The sequence below is a fragment of the Lepisma saccharinum genome, chromosome 1 (assembly GCF_977018435.1).
Source record: "Lepisma saccharinum chromosome 1, izLepSacc3.1, whole genome shotgun sequence".
In the NCBI taxonomy this organism is placed as follows: domain Eukaryota; kingdom Metazoa; phylum Arthropoda; class Insecta; order Zygentoma; family Lepismatidae; genus Lepisma; species Lepisma saccharinum.
Window position 1 is genome coordinate 106,458,976 of NC_139229.1, and position 13,990 is coordinate 106,472,965.

A 13,990-nucleotide genomic window follows, 5' to 3' on the forward strand; every position below is an offset into this window, starting at 1 on the left:
CCCGGGTTCGAATTCCGGCTTGGCCGCGGATGTTTGTGAGTGTCCATTCATCAATTTCATCATATCATCACTCATCCCCATCTTCGCAAATTGGCCAAAAGTGGCACAAAAAGCGAAGTAAAATAAAGCAAATCAATCAACTTTCTGGATATACGACAGATCCTCCGATTATGGGGAGCAAGGGCCTTGATAAGAGTTCAGCTGACGAAATAAAGCCCTCATTCCATCTCACTGTTTTTATTACATTGATGGGAACAAAACAGGGTCGTGTGTGTTCCGACGCACCTAAAATCACTTTATTAGATGAATTTCAACTTCAGTTGCACCATTGTTCTCTGCTGGCGCATATTTTCCATCTCTGCCGTTCAAAGACTATTGTACGTATAAACGTGGTTTAGTACCGCAAATTCAAAAGAACTACACATGATTTATTCATGTGCAATATATGGGCAATTTATTCTGCAGACACATACAGATAATACAACTAAAGAATAAAATATGTGGAGGTGTTAATAAGAAATTTGCTAGTGGGAGAGTCCAATTACATAGGAAGTAATACACTACCCTTTCCTTACGTAGTTACTTGGAACTTTCGTAGGTCTGAAAATAGTATTTACTTTTATTTCTATAAAAGCATAATGTTGTTTAAGAACGGTTATTAGATTCCTCTGCACTAAATTTCTAAGTGAGGCTATTAAGGGGCAACTTCTCCCTTCCCCCCATTTACTCACCGTATGCAAACAGTGTGAATACGTTTTTGATGAAATGGGAAAATGAACCACAGCAAGAAACTAATAAAATACGTCTGTTTTTATGAACAGCTGCAGAATTATCTACAAACTTGTTGAAATTCACAGTTTTGCTAGCTTGTACTCATTGGACGAAATACATACAGCCAGGGACGGAGCTACAAGGAGGTTAGGGGGGATGAAACCCCAACAACATATCTAAGCTCCCTGTAGCCCCCAGATTTTTATAGTACGGTAGACGCCTTTCGATCGAAAATTAAAGAATTAGAAGCTATCTTACGTAATATTTTCCATTATAAAACTTCCCTTAGGGCAAGGCCATTGCAATGTTCAAGTACATTTCCTGCTTTTATAAGATCGCAAGATTATTACAACGTGTTGTACGTAAAATCGTGGTTGGAGGTGGCAGCTGCAGATCTGCATGGATCAACAACGGACATTGATTATTTAATACGTACTAAGTAATTGTTAAATCACAAGTCTCCAAAATTGCCAAAAAAGATTTACAGATACTCTGCTGCCTATCTGGTAGGTGGATGTGTTCAGTGGCTGTGGGATTGCTGTTTGGTTGTTGGAGGGTCAAACGATGATAATACGATGCCTACGAAGCTAAATGATAACAATTATTATCCTATGTAAATCATGTCACTATTTTTGGAACGAGTGTTAAAAATTAATTTTTATAAGTTGGAGGATGTTACCAATTGTATTGTGAAGGTAACACTGAGAGAACAAACATATTTTCAGTGCAAATTCACCTACACTAGGAGACAAAAGCATTGACTATCAATATCATTGACATAAATCAATGGATACAGTTGCAGCTCTCGCACTGGGCAGATGTGATTAGTAGTGAAAATAACTACCAATAGTTTTATGTGTGTTTCACATCTGATTCTTCTCCATGGAATAGAAATTGGCCACTCGGCATAAATTATTTTCCAACGTCATAAATAATAATTTATTAACATGTAGACCTAGGCTTACAAGGAATAAAACTGACCAAGCTTGCTGATTTTTGCACTAAATTGCAATGTTTAGTTGCACAAAGGCTAATCGGGACAAAACCTACAGCCTATAGTGGAATCCGGGCCACTTAATTAAATGTGCCTAACCGTGGATCGAACTCGTGACCCGTCCATTACAAAGCATCATTATTACCGCTAACCGAGGCGGGAAGGTTCACTCATAATCTTTCTAATTATTAACATTTAAGAGTTAGTTAGTTTCTTTAGTCTTTTAATTCCTTAAAAATTTTTGCCTCTCGGATGTTTTCAATAACAAAAATAGATGTAACGATGAAAGGATTGAGAAAACATCGCTGACAATTATGTTCATTGCAAATACTCGAATGATAAACTACAATCAAAAAAGCTGCCCCCCGTGGCGGAGTGATTAGCACATCGCGCTTCGACGCCAGAGGTCCTGGGTTCGAATCCCAGCTTGGGTATGGGTGTCCATTCATCAATTTCATCATATCATCACTCATCCCCCATATTCGCAATTAGCCAAAAGTGACGGAAAAGCCATGTAAAGTAAACTAAATCAATCAATCACTACAAACAGAAAATAAACTTGACGGTTCTTGAGATGTTGAACGTCCTCCAACTTTCAAAAAATCATTTTTCACACCTATTCCGGAAATTGGAAACACCATTTGTAGAGGATAATAATTTTACACATTTAACTCTATGTATAACCTATAGAACCAAATAACAATCTCACAGCTACTGAATAAATCCACTTACCAGGTAGGCAGCAGAATATCATGTCAATTTCGTGACAAGTTTGGCGACTCATGATTTAACAATTTCTTAGTATCAAATGATCAGTGGCCATTGTTGATCCAGGCAGATAAGATGTTGCCCTGCCCTTCCACGATTTTAGAACACATGGTAATAAGGTAACATCTTCCTGAAGTAGGAAATGTACTTGAGCATTGTAATGACCTTTTATGAAAGTTTTAGTTTTATAATGAAAAAAAAAATATCTTGTTTCGGTCGAAATGCTTCTACTGTACAATACAAATCTGAGCGCTAAGAACTATTTTGACGGACGGACTCCAACCCTCACTACCCCCTCACCTAGGATAATCCACAAACTGCAGAAAACACAAAAGAATGTCTTCCGCCTGTTCTGCACATGTGTCGCAACAGGGTGAATAGCTATGCACTACTACAAAACATCGTCATTATTTCCCTAGTTTACAGCACCATACAAAGGTAAAGTGCTCCCCTGTGCATAGCACCACTTTCTTGATCCCGGTCGTGAGTGGGGGTGATGTGATCAGCATCACGCCCCTGACCGCCTTTACCCCCCAGGGTTTCCCCCAGGTACCCATGTTATTCGACGCTGGGTGGGCGCCGGGGCCACTTCCATCGTTAGAAAAGTTCCCGGATTTGAACCGGCCGGGGATCGAACCCGGGACCTTGAACATGGTAGTCAGACGCGTTACCGACTGAGCCACCGCGGCACCATACAGGAGAGATATCCTGCTACTCGATGTTATAAACTATTCCATATATGTTGGTCAGAGGCGTGCGCACGGGCGGGGGGGGGATTGCCCCCCCTTATCAGAGGGTCTGCGCACGCCTATGATGTTGGTACCTTCTTCTAGTAATAAAAAGAAATTAAAATAACTGTAATATTAAATTAATAATTAAAATATTAATTAATATTTTTATTACATGAATGGGAAAAAGACGGTATATGAATAGGAATATAGCCGCACATATTCATTATCTAGCTCATGAATAGTTCAGATCGCTTCAATTTGTATAAAAACAACTGCCCTGGCAAGGTGTTTGTGAAACAGATAAGGAATTGAATATTTATTGAATAACGAAAAAGGATGCTAGATCCATTTGACGAAAAGTAAAGCTCTTAATTTAATATTTAAGCATATTACTTAGGTAGTGGTGTGTATAAATCTTCTTTGATACAGTCATCCAAAGTTGTATGACCCCAATGTAATCCTTCCCTTACAATAAGTTTGACGGAAATACACCTATCTCGATTATACGACAGATGCTAAACAAAACAAGCATATTTACATAATTTAATTTTAGTAAGTCTCTCGTGGAAGATTCGGACTCCCTGGACACCCCGCCTCCCCTAAATAGTCCTTGGCTCTATTACATGTAAGTTGTATTGCGATGTTCGTCAATGTGTGTTTTTCTTCTTTCAGACATTCGGAACATGTGTTGTCCTGTCACAGAAACCCTCTCGGCTCGGAGTTATAAACGTTCGGGCTCAAAAGAAAGGTCTATTATGGTCAGAGCCTGACCTTCCCCGGGGGGAGTAGCGGACAGGGAACCTTGTCTTCTGTTTCTTTCGACACAGCAACCCTCCCACCAGTAAAGTCTCAAACGGTCTACCATGCAATGGATTTGCGTTCGAAGGGGGAAATGGAATCAATATTGGCAAGACTAGGAAGAAAATTTGACATCTGTCCGGTGCGTTTTTCGAGTGACGCTGATACGGGCTCTTAAGACAAATATCTTAATCTTTAAGAAAGTCGACTTCCGGTCTGTCAAGAAAATTTTCTTAAGACAAAAATCTTAAGACGTTTTCCAAGACATTGATTTTCTTGGCACCTAATTGAGCTAGGATGATGATTTTAGGTTTGTTGTATAGGATTCGATGAGAACTATTCGACTGGCAAATAAAATCGATTCTACCCCCTCAAGTTTCGGAAATACAGACAATTTTTTATTTTTTGAGAAACTTGATTTGCTGGCTTAGTTTTTACCCTAATTCGAAAATTTTAATAGCATTCGATAAAAAATTAGAAGTACTCTACAACCTATTGGAGGGATGATGACTAGTGCTTGCTGTTTGAGTTATTTTAGATTAAAATTTCAAGATGTAATTTCTAAGATGTTTTGTAATTCATAAACTATGGGTTGTAGAAAACCCATTCTTGTTTTATCTGCTATTGCTCGACGAATAGTATAAACATAAATAATGCTTATGGTTTGATTTTCAAAAATGGCGACCGGAAATAACTTTTTTTTTCTGAAATTATGATTTATACGTCATACGCCAAGAGGGCTGAGGGTTAGAAAAAGAGATTGTTTGGTAGAAAAACTTAAATAGAATTATGTACACATAATATTTTTGTTTTCTATACACAAACATAATTATTTTTTTCATTTATTTACAGGATTGATTATGGAGCAAGAATAGCATATACATAAATAACACACACCAAACGCAGCACCATCGTGAATTAGCCTTCCAAGGTTTTTTTTTTATTGCAAAGCATTTATTTTGTGGCACTCCACAAATAAAATAACATACCCCACAAATATTTTTTTCAACAAGATGATGCAATCTGTAAAAATTTGCCCTACGTGTGAAACTGGTGTTTCAAGTAAAAATTTCGAAAGAGACCGCCGTGCCTGTGTACCTGGTAAGCATGTGACCGCTACAAAACCATGTCCCAGGTGCGGTAAACATATCACTATTGGTAATCTGAAAAGGCATATAACAACATGCAAAGTCGTCGGAGCACCTGTCCCACAACCGTCGACCAAGAGAAAAGCGAACCAGTCTGCTTTCGAGGGTTTGTTAGAGGACTTTGTCCTCACTTCGGAGGGCTCATGTGACGTGCGTAGCTTTTTGGAGAATGTGCAAGCCAAAATTATTTCCATCCTCAGCGATGCGCTTGCAATGCACTCCACCAAATTCTACGCATCGCTATGTTGCCAGTACAAGAAGCCGTCTGATGAAATTTATAGCTTCTACCACAATACCAAGGCGAAGACCCTGCATCTGGCGGATGTCGACAACCTAAAGGTCATCTACAACGAGTTTGCCGAGGAGCTGGTGGCCAAGGAGGAGGAACATCAAGCTGGGGGCTTAGGAGGTTCGCTGTGTGGTGAACCTCACGAACTGTGTATCAAACTTAACAAGTTTGTGCCTCTCTCCACGTCCAGCTACGTCCCCTTACCACGTACCATTGTGTTAAAGAAGGCATTGTGAATATTCAGAACAGTGACGCCAAGTGCTTTCTCTGGGTGGTGCTTGCAGCGTTGCACCCTGTCCACCGGAAAAAACAACCACCCCGAGTTAACCACTACAAGCAGTACGAGCCAGAGCTGGAAGATGCGATGGTTGGGATCGACTACCCGGTGAAGGTCTCGGATATTCGCAAGTTCGAGGCCCGTACACTCAACCCGCAGTTGGCTATCAATGTTTATGGCCTCACTGAAAAAAATGTGGTGTACCCTATTCGGGTAAGCGACGTAGACAACAATGATGCTCGAGAAATCCATCTCCTACTCATCAAGGACGAGACCCATCACCATTACACCCTCATCCGTTCCCTCTCCAGACTTGTTTCTAGCCAAACAAGCAAACAAAAACAACACATAGAAGTTTGTCGCAGGTGCTTGTCAATGTTAGACAGACAGGATCAACACAGTTACCAACATGTTCGAGTCTCCAACATCGCTGTTGAGAAGCTTGCTCGCCACAAGCTCTACTGCAGTAACAACGAGATAGGGGTGGCAGTCTTGCCCAAACCTGGTACTGTAGAAACATTTCACATGCACAGTGCGATGGTAGAGCACCCTGCTATCATCATCACCAATTTCGAGGCCTTCCTCAAACCTATCTCCACATGCGATCCCAATCCCAAAGTTTCCTCTACTACCCCCTACCAATTCCACGAGGCCTCGAGTTATGCTTATGTTGTGGTGTGGCGAGACCGACTTGTTGACCCCGAGCCCTATGTGTATCGTGGTGCCGACACAGTCAAACATTTTCTAGAAAGGATGGTTGTGGAAGCCAACGAGATAGGGGAGTTCCTGTTGACCCCCAAGTCTATAGAATCGCTGTCTCCTGACGATGAAATCAAGCACGAGGAGGCTACTACCTGTCCTGTGTGCACCAGGGAGTTTAGCACCAACAACCATAAAGTTCAACATCATGATCACTTCAACGGTAGATACATTGGTCCTTGGTGCAACCGGTGTAATTTGTTGGCCCGGGACCTGCGCTTCATCCCTGTGTTTTTCCACAATGGCTCGGGGTACGACTTCCACCATCTGGTGCCACATCTTGGGTACGATGACATGCGAATCAACGTCCTGGCGCAGAACGAGGAGCGTTATATTAGCTTGAGCAAGTGGGTGCGAATCCCAGAATCAGGCTCTTCCATCGAACTTCGTTTCCTCGACTCCCTGAGGTTCCTCCCGGCCAGCCTCGATGCCCTGGAAAAAATGCTCAGCGACGAACAAATGCTCATCACCTCTGCCAACTTTCCAAACTTGGACGCTGGTCTCTTCAGGCGTAAAGGGGTCTACCCCTACGAATACATCACTGACTCTACCAAGTTTGCGGAGAAGTCGCTGCCTCCTCGAGCGAAGTTCTACAGCAAGCTGCGAGGCTCAGGCATCTCTGAGGACGACTACAACCATGCTCAGTCCATGTGGCGCGAGCTGGATTGCCAAAATCTTGGGGACTACCACGATGCCTACCTAAAACTCGATGTGACGCTCCTCGCTGATGTGATCCAGGTGTTTCGTGCAACTGCGAAGACCATATACAAGCTGGACCCTGCATACTTCTACAGTCTTCCTGGACTGGCATGGTCGGCCATGCTCCTTGTTACAAAAGTTAGGCTTGAGCTTCTTTCGGACGTGGCCATGATGCTGTTTGTAGAACGTGCCGTCCGGTGTGGAATGGTCCAGGTGTCGCAGCGACACTCGCACGCCAACAATCGCCACATGGCCACCGGTTACGACCCCTCCCAACCGTCCAGCTACATCATGTACACAGATGTCAACAACCTCTACGAACACTCCATGATGCTGCCACTCCCCTCCGGAGGGTTCAGGTGGGCTGATCTCTCCAAATTTAATGTTGAAGGTTTCAGCGATGTGGAATGCGGGTTTTTTGCCGAGGTGGACCTTGAGTTCTCCGAGGAGCTGCAGGATTTGTTCTGCGACCTACCGCCAGCCCCGGAATTCAAATGCCCGCCTGGCTCGAACCAACGAAAGCTCGTCATGGACTTCAAGCCCAAAGAGCGTTATGTTCTGCACTACCAAAACCTCTGGTGGTTGATGGAGCAAGGGGTTACCGTCCGCACAGTACATCGAGTTCTTATGTTCGAGCATTGTCTATGGTTGAAACCATGCATCGAGCTCAACACCAAACACCGCACAGTCGCTACTTCTGATTTCGATCGCAATTTCTTCAAGTTAATGAACAACGCAGTGTTTGGGAAAACCATGGAGAATGTGCAAAATCGTGTGGATGTGAGGCTAATATCAAACAAAGCACAATGTCGCAAGCTTGTAGCAAGCCCATTATTCAAGTCACGTACTATTTACAATGAGCAGCTTGCTCTGGTGCATATGAGGAAGAGCGAGGTGATGCTCAACAAGCCAATCTATGTTGGTGCCACAGTATTAGACGTGAGCAAGCTGCACATGTTTTATATATATTACTTGGTGCATACTGAAAGTCATGATCAACTTTTTATTTCAGACGTAAATGTTCACGTAGAGCGATGCGCTGTATAAGATAGTTAGAACCATCTATTGTGACAACATACACTTGAAAGTGGAGTGATCGGCGCAGTACGTATGCGCTTTAGCGAGTAGCGAGTAATGGCTCCGTTTGACACGTCGTTTCACCAGCGTGCAGTAATTGAATTTCTGTTGAAGGAAGGTGCATCGGCATCAGAAATCCACCGCCGATTGCAGGAAGTGTATGGTGATCAGTGTATGGCTGCCAGTAGCATCAGGCGATGGATAAAACATTTTAGAGGTGGAAACACAGACATCAGTAATCTCCCTCGCACAAGCCACCCGAGAACTGCCTCGAACAACAGGAACGTTGCTCGCATCCAGGAAATCATCCAGGGGAACAGGCGTGTTTCGGTTAGGGAACTTTCACACATTGTTGGAGTAGGGCACAGTGCTATTCGTGAAAAACGTCCTGGCAGGGATAGTGTTATCCTCCAACACGACAATGCCAAGCCGCACACAGCACAGCTAACGAGGGATGAAGTTGCCAGATTTGGGTGGGAACTCCTTTGACATCCTCCCTACAGTCCAGATCTGGCTCCTGACTTTCACTTGTTTTCTTTTCTGAAAGAACATATGCGGGAAAACAGATATGACACCAACAAGGAAGTGGAACTTGCCATTAGGAGAATACTCAGGCGTGCCCAAACGGAGTTCTACAACAGAGGAATTTTCAAACTTCCAGAATGTTGGCAAAAATGTGTCGATTTAGATGGTGATTATGTTGAAGACTAATAAAGGTATGTACTTTAACAGGCATATATTAGATTCTTTTTTGTACAGTTTACTTCCTTCTTGTAAAATGTTGATCACGACTTTCAGTACGCACGATATAAGATACTACGCCAGCACTATAACGACAATATCAGCCTACTCTACACGGACACAGATAGTTTGGTGTACCACGTTCGCACGGATGACGCATATAGGGATATAGCCACGGTACCAACTTTTGTGAACCTTTTTGACACGTCAGGCTATTCCCAGCCGAACCGATACAAAATCCTGGCTCGCAACAAGAAGGTGCCTAGCAAATTCAAAGACTAGAAGGACGGAGATGTAATTCTTGAGTTTGCCGGTCTTCGCGCCAAAGCCTATGCTACTCGGGCAGAGGGTTCCATCACAAAAAAAGCTAAGGGTGTGGGCAGGCAGGTTGTCCAAAAGCACCTCAAGTTCGAGGATTACGCCAAGACTCTTCAAACTAGAACGCTCAATTCTAAGAGTGGAGCAGCGCATCCAGAATGTCGACCATGTGTTGACAACCAACAAGGTGAGAAAGGTTGCCCTGGACGCACCCGACAACAAGAGGTGTGTTCTGAAATGTGGGATTCACACGCTCCCGTGGGGCTACTATCGTCTAAAAACTAGTAAGACATGCCTCAAATGTAGTAAATAGTATGTATGAAAAAAAAACCTCATGTAACAGAAGTTCCAATTTAATATAGCCAAGATACTAGAACAATAGTGTTTATCTTCAAATGCAAACAGGTGGAGGTTTGGGATTTTTTTTTTACGGAACTAACTCCTTGCCGTGTTCTACGGGGTGAAAAAGGGGCACACGCAGGGCCAAAAGAGGAAGTTTTTTTTGAGCGCTCAAGTGTGATTATTTCTAAAATGCATCAAATTTTTTTTTTTTCCAGAATATTCTCAAAAAAATTTCTCCACAAATGTAAGAAGATGTTCCATGAAGTATGCTCAATTGGGGTGCCTACCTTCCACGTAGGCGCCCAAAAGTCAACCTCACTTCCACGTAGTGCACCCTGGACTAATGACTAACGAGGCTCTGGCGACTGGCACTATGGCCAGTATAATTTTGTGTGTGTTGTCCTGTTTTTTTTGTCCTTGTGTGTGCTGAGTGCCTGTTTACAGCCTCAGCTTTTAACAGAAGTCAGAACATTTTAAGATTTTTAGTTATGCAACGTTAGAGTTGTTATTTGTAATGGTAAGGGGCTGGTCCCCGTATAATGTGACGGGATCAAAATAGCCTAAGTGCTGATGCTCCCAAAATTTTAAATTCAAATTCAAGTATGCTCAATTATCAACCTCCACTCTTCGCAGTACATCCTGGACACTGCGTTGCAGGTTAACGAAAAATCTAATGTTTGAACCTACGGTCAGTATATTTTTTATAGAATTATGCAATTTTTTTTTCTTGTACTTAAAACTGTTCGGTCTCTCTTTCATTCTTGACATCATACACAAACGTTTTCTCTGCAATAAGGATGACGCTGCACAGGGTATTGGCGGGCAAGGCATCGTGGAACTCACAGACAATCTTGATGTTGGTGCGATCGGTAACAACCACCTGCTTTCTCTTCGATGTGTTAATGACGAACATGGGTTTGCGAGCTATGAACTCATCGGGGTTGTAGTACACGTCCACATTGCCGGAGGTCACTCTCTTGTAAGCTGTGTATGCCTCGTACAGTTTCAGGTAGTCGTTGTTTGCAATGTTCAGGTTGTAGTTCTCACGCGGGAATATCTCGTTCCTGCCATTTTTGAGGTAGATGTTCTTGATCTTGCAATTGTCGAACTGACTCGAATCTTTTTCTTGGTTGTTGTCCTCCCCCGCCTGGAAGAGCACGACCACAAACTGTGGCATATCGTACCTGATGCTGTTAAACTGTGTGGTCACGTCAAATTCAAAATGGTTGCCGGAAGCAGGTTTCTGCATGCACTGGTAACCGTAAAATTGGATGGGTACTTGGGGATTCTTCAAAATGTCGGTTAACCACACCACACTCTTTTTTCTTCACAACAGAGGGTAGAGAATCAGACATGAAAACGCCCCTGAAGTGCTTGATGCCCAACGATTCGATCAAAGATTCAATCGTGCATCGTTGTTTTGGTACAGGGCGTCCGTCATGATCAAAATTTCTGTGTAACTTTGGTAATCCTCGTCTGTATAATCTTTAGGTTGCTTCTTAGTGATAAGTTCCCACAGTCCTACGGTGCCGGGATACCTATTCCAGCTGTTCTTCTCGCCCAAATTGATTTTCACATCGTCGCCCTCGAACGTGACTTTTGACTTTCCAATTTTCCAAACCACACCCTGTTACTCGTCTGCCCCCCCCCCACACACACTTTACCTCCGCACTCGAGGTTCTGTGCACTTCGTACTCGGCGCAGATTTGTCTAGGGGTATCTTTCTTTGTACGACAATGCACGTGGGTTGCTACAAGTCAACATAATTATATAATTAACTACAAGAGACAACGGATAACCTTTGCGAAACCTTATTGATCAAGGGGATAAATTACCTTCTCCAGCATTTGTGAAATTAAAAAACTGAAATTCTGGATATTTCTATAGTTTAATTAACGTAAAATTTGAAGTATATACAAGTCGTATCCGAACGTTCATTTCTCTAATTATTTATCGGGCCAAAACTCTAATTTTGATGTTGGAATCTCTATTGTTTGTACCTGGATGCTTTACATTTCATGAATTACATCAGGAGTACGCTTGTCACAAGGTAGACTCGCGTTACTCCAAGAAACGTCTTGACAGGCGCGAGGCTGCCCGACGTGTACATTTCTCAACCTCCACGGTGACAAGGCACTAGGCTGCCCGGCGCACCGTAATTACTTCAAAATAACATCCAGTACAAACTACCTTTTTACCTGTAAACTGGACACCAAGGCACTAGCTTGCCCGGCAATCCAATCTCTTACAGCATCCGTTTCGGGAGACCTGTCCTCCGGTCCTAGCTAACCGAAGCAAAAACAGCCTCTCCCTTCCAAGTTTCAGTTCCAACAGCCGACCTCCCCTACTCTCATCTGGGAGTTTATATACGTTTTGTTGGCGTCTGTTGCCAACCGCCTTTCTTTCAAAAATTTTAATCTTTAACAGCTAAACTGCCCGCCTTTCTTTTGAACGTTCGAAACACGAAGCAAGAACAGAGAGCTACATGGTATTTATACATGGAATAATACGAACCTAAAAATACATAATAAATTGATTTACACTAATCACACATATATATATTAATAAAATATTTAAATAAGGAAAAGAACACTGTTGCCCTGACACGGGAGCAGGGTAACAACCCTCGTTATGTTTCATGGTCGGGTACAATCCGAACACCTAGTCGTCTTCGAATTTCCCTGTGCTTAGGTAATCCCTCGCCAACGGACCCAGTTCGACTAGCTTGTCCGAAGAGGTACTGCCTAGGGCCTGACGTTTCGGAGCCGGAGCAAGTTCGAATGGAGTAGTGTGAATGCTGGATATCGGTGTGGGTATGGTATAATTTCGAGCAGTAAGTGGCACAAGCTCGTTGATTAATTCTTTGTTTTGCTCGGTGACATCTTTGATTTCTTTACCAAGTCCACTGATGGCATCGATGATAGGTTGGTCCTGACGCTTTTTCTCTTCGTAAATTCCACGATTCTCGGATTTCCAACCCTTAAACCGTTTTGCCAGGTAGCTACGCAGCTTCAGGTTGTCGTCTGCAAGTTTGCGTTTCATTTTTTTTTTGTATATAGTTATTTATAATAGGTCAAGATGTTTCTTGCAACGTTTAGAAAATTATTAATTTTGTTTCTGTATTTTCCGTTATTGGGTTTCCTCGTCATGTCTATTGTGACAAATCCGAAATCATCTTGGTTCCAGCATGAAGAGCAAAATTTGGAAAACTGATCATAGTTTATGTCCCCACCTACATAATCATCGTAAGCGTGTTTTAAATTGGTGTAGTCTTGACGAAACAAACAAATGAAATTAGCATTGTCTCTGAGTAGCTGCTTGGGGATTTTGGTAAAAGTCTGAGCAAGGTAGAAGCAGTCCATGCCTCTGTGCCGACCCTGAGTAAAAAAATTGCGAATTTCGTTCTGGTTCTCCAGGATCACATATTTAAAAACCACCACCGAATTTTCGAGACAGCAGTCTAGTGGTATCACTTCAGAAGCAAATATAGCTATGCCTAGTCCCTCGTACAGTTTCGACAGCTGGCGATACTTCGGTTGCTCCAAACTTTTGGAGAAAACATACAGGTGCCTGTTCTTCCAGTTTAACCAGTTGGGTGCAAGAAGAAAATTATCAATAAGTAACGTTGTTTTTCCGCATCCAAAAGGTCCAACAATAAGACAGCGAATGTTGTCGGGTAGAAGCTCGCCATTTTTCCTATCCTGACGTTCCGATGGAAAATCTGGCAGTCGCCGTACCACATCCCAAGCACCCGCTACACAATCACCTCGTTTGCGTCTATCCAACTTTTTTCCTCGAGTCCCAGCCATTTCACCAACAGTTTGTCACCTTTTCTACGTAATACTTTTTCAATAAGATACGTGTCGGGGTATTTTGTTTTAGAAAGTTCCTCTTCGTAAAATCTTCCTTTCAGAATTTCGTCGCGATTATCTTTTATTATATACGTGTGATGGTTTCCGGGTAAGACTCGAACTACGGTGAAAAGTTCCATACTCCAATTTTTTGTGAAGCCTTTTTCGAACGCACGCTTAACTTTACTGATTCTCACCTGATCTCAAATTTTGTATTTCAGTTTCTTGCTTGTAAATTTGTACTTTGGACAATAAACCGTAGAAATTAAACGTCGCTCATCAGATTTGTTGACGTCAGCTAGTTTCATGTTTATCGTGCGATGCAAACTGTGATTATAGCTGTTAACGAGTTCCGGAAGCATGTCGAGCCACTTGTAATTCCCCTGAAGCGTGAATTGTTTCCACATGCGTGTTTTGAGAGTTCGGT